Source organism: Falco rusticolus, chromosome 12 (assembly GCF_015220075.1).
Source record: "Falco rusticolus isolate bFalRus1 chromosome 12, bFalRus1.pri, whole genome shotgun sequence".
Classification (NCBI taxonomy): domain Eukaryota; kingdom Metazoa; phylum Chordata; class Aves; order Falconiformes; family Falconidae; genus Falco; species Falco rusticolus.
The window spans coordinates 17795036-17803015 of NC_051198.1; positions in this window are offsets into that span (position 1 = coordinate 17795036).

The window sequence follows — 7980 nt, forward strand, 5'->3', positions numbered from 1 at the left end:
TGGTCCCTCCCCACCAGGACGCACCAGCCCAGCAGCCACTGCCGTGTCCTGCACCAGCCTTCCCCACCCAGCACTGCCCAAAGATGCTCCCCGCCTTCCACAGGCACCCTGACAAATAGCCAAGAAAATCTCTTTCTCTTGAATCAACAGTGAAAAGCCATTGAGCTCCAGGGGGATGGAAGCGGCTCTGATTGTGGCGTTTGGCTTTGCAGCCACTTCCAGTAGGCAGCACAGGTCCTCTGGCAGCAGGAGCCAGCTGATACACTAAACTACGCTAAAGTAGTGTTTAGAGAAATAGTAATTACTAACATCCTCTCTCAGTCAAGCCGACACTAACCAGGCCTACTGCTAGGTGTGTGTATATACATACTCACGCTCAATAGATAAATAGATATGTGCATATACCCCAGGAAAAATATCTCTCTGTAAGGTGACGAGGTCTTACTTTAAATCAAGTACTTGACACTAATAAAAACAATGCATTCGGCCATAAGATCCCGGCGTACTGACTGGCTACGAGGCGAGTCAGTATTGAGCAGGCCTTTGCTTTCTGCACTCTCTGGGGTTTTTTTCTATATCACAAGTATCCTTTGCATCTTCCCAGACGTTTGTAAACAGACTGTTAAAAATGTAAGCTTATTGTATTGTTTGCTTAATATGAATATAACCAAAGGGAATACAGTGGAAATTTGGCAGGAATTGCATGTGTTCACTTTCTGTCATTTTAAAATGACCCAAAATGCTGACAATTTTACTTTATCTGTCATTACTTCCTCCACTCTCAAAAGGGAATTTACTATGCAAAGTGTTTTATCTGATATTTTTTAAAGAATTGCAAGTGGGAGGTAAAAATTGTCAAAGGTATCCACATGGCTTGGGAGATTACCAAACTGGTTAAGGTTCGAAGTACCTTTTGTAGAGAAGCAAAGGCTCATCAACTATTTAGATGTTTTGAAAATTTTATCTAATGCTCTTACCAATAAATTTCCCTATGATTTTTGAAAGACTACCAGTCAAATCAGCAGCAAGTAATTCACCATCTCTTAATAGCAGGCAAATGTTAATCTATAATAAATACATGTGTATATAACAAAATACCATCTGACAATTTGATGATGTAATCAAATAGTAATTAGGGGAAAAACATCTTACTAGGCCATTTTAGTGCCTGCAGCTATTTGTTATTATTCTTATTAGTAGAAGAATCAAGTACTGGCAGTTAATATAAACCATGTGCAAACAAATTGTTGATAGCTACCTTAGAGATACCATCAACAGACTTGTGTATCTAGAATTTGTTTCTGGCAGCATTTGTTAGAATATTGATTTCTGTAGAGGAAGAACTGTGAATGATTCTACAGAGACAGAATTAATTTAAAAAACACATCTGACAGAGAATATCTTGTTTTCTGTGGACCTGATTTTGCTCTCACTCAATATTCAATCCCAAACGATGTCAAACAGCCAATCTCCATTTCAACAAAATACTTAAATTCAGATTTCGCTTTAACCCTATCAGTTTTACTGAAACCGTGCATTTACCAATGTCCAGAGAAACTTCAGCAGAGCTAGAGGTTAAAAGTGAAGAACTCAGCATTCACTGCAATTTGCTGAGAGCAGGGTATGAGCCCTGCTTTATAATTAGCAACTGAGTTAATTCCAGTCAAAAAGAACTAGGGAGCAGTATTTTTCTCCTGTCTTTTTTTGGATGTTTCTCTGTTTCCAGTAACATTTTTAGGACCTATTCCTGCAAATATTTTTCTACATGAGTAATTCAACTCCTCTGATAAATACTATTGAATTCACTAGGGGTAGATTCAAAAGCAAATTTACTTATCTGGGCAAACGCATGCAAGACAGGGCTGTTAGGCAGCTCCCCATGACAGTAGAGAAGAGAAAAATATGCCTGTGGGACTAAGGCCTGGAGGATTGGGCCCATAGCCAGTGACATTATAATATTTTTTTTTAATAATGAGGAAAACCCACGCATGAGTGAAACCATATGGAAAACTGAGTTAAGGTGAGTAGGTTTTAAATAATGCTTATTTATCATTTTGAAAGAAGAAAAAAAATCCTGTTCCTGCCTATTGCATTTTATACTTTAAATGTAGGGACTGATTCTTTGGCCAAAATTCCTCTCCTTGTCAGGGGGAAAATTATCTGCTTAGATTGCTGCAGGATCAGGCCCTGAAAAGTCGTTACAAGCTTATTGGCAAAGCTTGCTCACTTCCACCTCGCTCTGGGTTTCTGTTTTTCCTATCCCTGCACAGGAAGAAAATGAAAAGTTAAGCTAAAATACATTAACTAATATCAGTTTATTAATTGGAGAATTCAACTTATCCTTTTTGCTGTTCATCTGAAATTAATTAAGTGTGTAGAATTACAAGGTGGGTGTACCACAGGCAGCAGTCCAGGCTCAAGTTAATCAAAAGAGCACATGTTGAATGCATAAAATTTAGTTAAGGTTAATCCAGTGAAGATGATCCCTCGCTGGTCCTAATTACTTTAGGTGATAGATTGTGGAATGAGAAAATAGGAAGGAAAGGAAATTTTGTCCTGCTGGTCTACCAGGATTTTCTAATTAAATTTAGTAGGCTATGCACAGGAGCAAATAGTTTCAATTTAAAGAGAAGACCACACTCCAAGGGTGCTTGTCCAAAATGAATGTAAGGAACATTGAACTAATATAGTTAAGTATCATACCTTAAAAATAGTAAAGTTAAAGCTGGTTGTTGTGCCTTTACGAGTTTTCATGCTGTTGGGAGCACTGCATTGCTCTGAGTGCTTCAGACTTAACGGAAATGTTTTGTTGGGATTATGATGTTACTATTTAGCTCTTGATAAAAGACAATGATGCATTAAAAGAGGCCTAGTCTGCTACTTCATTACCTTCACCTGAGGACCAAATAGCAGTAGGACAGAGCTAATTTGTCATAGGAATGTATTGGTGTTGTATTAGCTAAAGCCTTTTCATTTAATCTTCTTTATTACATCAATCCCAAAGAAAACAAAGGTGTTTCTAGGACCTTTTGATTTCATGTTCTCTGTTCATTACCTTATTAAGTTACTTTTTCTCCACACTTGTCCTTTGTTTCAGCTTTCAGGGAAGCTTATGAAAAGCTTTCATTTTCTCCAGGCATATGCATATAAAAGTTGTCAAATAATTTGCCCTATTTTTCAGGTTGGTGATATATCTCTGCTCAAGTGGAGGTATCTGTTTCTGATTTATTAACATTTGATCCCCTAGTTTCCTGCCATTGATCAAAACTAATACTCAGCTCAGCTGATGAGTTTTATATGAAACCTGATATTGCAGGAAGAGAGAAAAGTTAGTACCATTTTTAATATTTTTCTATTTCAAGCTTTCCAGGACCACAACATGCACACAAAACACCTAACAATATTGGGCAGCATGTATTTTTAAACATGTTTCCCTGGGATAAAATTTTTTGGAAGTAAAACAAGTATTTATCAATAGAACAGATGTTTGCTCGGTGTCATTCACATCCTGTAAACTGTATATACATTTACACCCTACCGCCAAAACATGGTTTCACCCTACTACTGACCGTCTGTCTGCCATTCAATCTCTAGTTAAGTCACGGTCAATAAGGTCAACTCTTTGGCAACATCTGTATTTGATCAGTTCACACAAAATAGGAGCCTTCCTAATGCCTGACTACCCTGAAGTATTTTAAGAGGCAGCGTATTACAATAGTTGATTCACCGCTGCTGCAGACTGCACTTGGAAGATTTTGCCTCCTCTGAGGAACTGAAATGTGAAGATTAAAATCCTTTCTAGCAAAATAAATCTCTGAAATGAGCAGGTTTAGCAGTGGCGTAGTTTCTAGACTGACAAAAAGCGTTCAGCAGTTTCTCTCCCTGAGTCCCTGGTCCCTCGGTGTAGGGATTTGGGTTTGTGATAGATTTTAACCCTGTTCTGCACATGGATTATGTTTAAAGTGTGTTTAGGATGTTGCAAAGATGAGAAATAAGGTCAGAAGAAAAAACTATCTGCAATTTTACTTCAAAAACCAGCAGCCAGGGTAATGCAGCCAATTGTTTCTTGGTGCTTCCATGCTCAGCACGGGCAGAACTCTCAGCAAGTGAGTGTTCTTTCCTCCAGATGGGCGAATGCAAATTCTTCTCTCAAAGAAAGCAAAATATTCTGGGTGTAATCCTGGCCCTGCTGAAGGTGATGGAACACACACTGGCGAAACTGAGAGAGGCAGGATGTAGCCTGACGTTACCACTGCATTATTTCATTGGCATTGGGAGCTATCTTAAAGTGCAAGGTTAGAGATTTGATTCTAAGTGCAGTCGGACTGGTGCCACTTTATTGATGTTCCTGGCTTTAGGGAAAATGAGAATAAAATCTGGCCTCTGGGAATGGGACCATGGGACATGTTCTATTTTTTCGTATTTGCTTTCGGAACAGAACATTTGACTCGGGAAAAGCAGAAAATCAAAACCAGTGGCCTCTGATGCCCTTATGTTTTGGCATGGCAAGATCTGGGGCTGACTACAGATAATCATACATAGATAAATAATGCCACCAGTGCTCTGATTATACTGGTGGTCTTCCTGGTTATGTTCAACACCGAGGAAAGCCTGAACGCTGAAATGTTTTCTCTCTGCTGGGTGCTGGCAAAACTTGGAGGGGGGCAGCAAGAGCACAACAGCATCCCACCAGCAGCCGTGAGGTTTAGAAGGGATCAGTCCTTAAATTGGGACTGGGCTGAGCAGTGCCATTGGCAAGGGGTCCCTGGGAGCTTTCTGGGACTCATCTAATGAAAGGAATTTTTTTAAAAAGATGTTTATGATGGGAGTTTTGTGAACAAATTTGTTTTGTGAACAAACGTGAACATTAAGAAAATAAGGGTTTGTTTGCTTTTTTCAAAAACAACCCCTTTGTTTACTTTCTGTCATGCTGAATATTCAGTGGAAATATTTGACTGGAACAGTTGGGATAAAATTTGAAAGCACATTGAAGCAGTGAAATTGATGAACTATCTGAGTCTGGTTTCTGCTGTCAGGAGCCCTGGAAACCTCAGAGGAAGCTTGCCCTGGGTGCATTTGTTTTGTTTGGGGACTGTTCACAAACAGTGAACTCAAAACTGTACTAAATATGGGGGATGAAGGAAGAGCTGATTTGAGCTGCTGGCACATAGAAAATGCAGCAGAAAGTGTAGCTGAGGTCTTATCCCTCTCTTTAGTACTACTTGTATAACCCTGGTAGAATTTTCTAATAATTATTATGGTGTGTTAAATATACCTTAGGTTTCCCCACCCTATTGTTTTGTTCTGTAAAGCTGCCTTAATGGTTCTGTTTTAAGAATACAATATTACATCTGTTCTGAATTTCTTTACTAGGAGTCACTGGGACATCACTCTACCATGCCCATAAGTTTCAGTAGCACATTTTGATCCTTTAAAAGATGAGGGAGAAGTAGCCTGAGATCCTCTTCTGATTAGTTAGAAAAAAAAACCCAAAGGCTTACAAATATTTCAGGATTGTCTTGTCAGAGTAAAAGAAATACAGTTTTCTTGACTTTGGCGATGGACTATTACTGAAATACAAATAATAAATTAAATCAGAATTGTAATGAAAACTGTGGGAGAAAGCCTTATGACAAATTAGCTGCAGTCAAGACAACTGCCATCAAAGCCAACACCAACCTAAATTTTCAATTCACTAAAACTTGTGCCCCGTTCTGGTCAGGTTCAGTTGGTTGTTGTCTCTGCAACTGATTGCTGCACCAGGCTCCAAGCCTCAGGGGACACCACCTCCGAGTTGGGAGTGTGTGGAAACCAAATGACTCATCACACAAGAGATTTCCTTTACAACATATCCCAAAATCAGTAGTCTAAGAAAATAAGGCGCTTTTCACTGTATAAAATTCATTGAAGTATTGACAGATTGGCTTCTGAGATCTCTTTCTTCAAGTGCTTACAATTGGGCCTGAATAATTGGTTAAAAAATTACTCTAAAAGTGAGAAATGCTGAAGAGGTACTAATGGAGGCTCGGAAACAGACAAACTGACAGTTCATGTCACACAGAGGATATTTCCTGGGTTTTCTTGAACCTTTTCAATAAAGCAGAGAGGGAGAAAAATGTTTCTGGATAATTTTAATAACAAAGAAGTCACAGACATACTACAACCCTGTTTCCAGAGTCCTTATTTCCATACATCTGAAGGAGCTGGAAGCATCAATGAAAACAGAGGTAATAAATGTGGAAGTGAAGTGATTAAAAATATAGAGCTGGAAAATAACAGTGACATTCATGGGAAAATGTAACCCAGTACACCCAGAGAAATGTAATTTGAAACACAGACATCCAAAGGGAGGGAGAATCCTAGAAAGCAGCAATGCTGAAGGAGACCTCGGGGTCAAATTAGACATGAATTTGCAATACGATCTAACAGCATGACCAGCCAGTGCAGTTGTGCTGTGCAGAGGGAGACGTATCTGGGAACGTGAAGGTCGTCCTCCTTCCCAACGTGGCTCTGACCGCACAGGAGCTGGGTCTCTGGCCACTGGGAAGGAATTGAAAACTGGGGAGAGCTAAGAAAGGAGGAGAGAGTGGACTGACACAGAGCGTCTATGGGCAGAAATGCAATAAAAACACCCACTCAGCACTTTCCTAAGGCTTCAGGTGCAGAGTAAGTACCTTTGCATTGGATCTGAAACACCTGGGGTGACTGCAGTTTGCCTTCTCCCCATGCTCAAAACTGCCTCCGTGTGCACGACTTAGAGAGTCAGCAGCTTTGGATCTTGGTGCCCTCAGATGGCCACTCACCCTGGCTGGGAGCCTGCAGACCCCCATTCTGTGGGAAGGCTTGGCAGGGACCCACAGAAGCTGGCCCTGACAAAGCAAAGGTGCAAATCACAGCTTGGTGGTGCTTGCAGACCAGTGGGAGGAGGTGCTGCTGCTCTCCTTGCTGAGGATGCGCTCCTGGGCTGAGCAGTCACCAGGAGGATGTAGACCATATACTGCTTAGCCAGAGGGAGAGGAGATCTCCTACCACTCAGGACCATCAGGCTGGGCTGAAGGCATAAGCTGCCTGGTGCACACCTTCTGCACCAGCATTGCCCCAGCAGAGGCAGCAGGAGCCAGGAGCAGTGAGGGACTGTGTGAGCCTGGCCCGCATGCCATGGCTGAAATGCATTTCACATTGACAATCTGGTCATGGGGAGCAGAAACCAAAATTTGAGACTGCTCCCTTCCACGGTCCCCCAATAATTGTTCCATGAATAAACAAGGGGAAAAAAGGTTTAGATTCCTGAGTGAGCATGCAAGCCTGTACCTCTCAGGACAACTGCATCTAAAACAGCTGATCAGTTTGCAGCTGTTGATAAACTTTTGAAGCCATATTCTCTAGTCTGGTTGAGCAACTCTGGTGAAAAGCAAGTGCACTGGGAAAACATGCATGGAGAACTGTCACCTCATGCATGGTGAACTACCATCTCCATGCTTCCCTTACCATGTGTCTCTCCAGACACCACGTTGCTCTCCTAGAAGAACTTAGAGAACCCTCTGACCACAATTGCTTTTCCTATATTGCTCCAGCAGCGGCAACGTAATGCCTTGTCACATTGCCTTCCTGCAGACAGGCTGCCCTGCCCAAGGAGAGGGACAGCACGTGTTCCCTAGGAGCCACAAAGCTGCCTCAAAAGCTCAGTGGAGCAGTGGGTCTCTGTCGCAAGGGCCAGACACAGGTCTTAGCATCCTGCATGGGGAAGAAAGCAGTTCTCAAACACATGTGGGTTTTTTGTGTTACTGCAAGTTTTCAAATTTCTGTTTTTCAAAATCATTCCATCAAAGAACCTAAAATAGAGTAAAACTTCTCAGTATTTTTAGTCAGGTTTTGCTTCTTGCTTTCTGGTGTCTTTATCAGTAGCAGACATTCGGCTATTATGCAGAAAAAAATTTGAAATTCAACTGGGAATACTAGTTGCTAACTAAAGGCCATGTA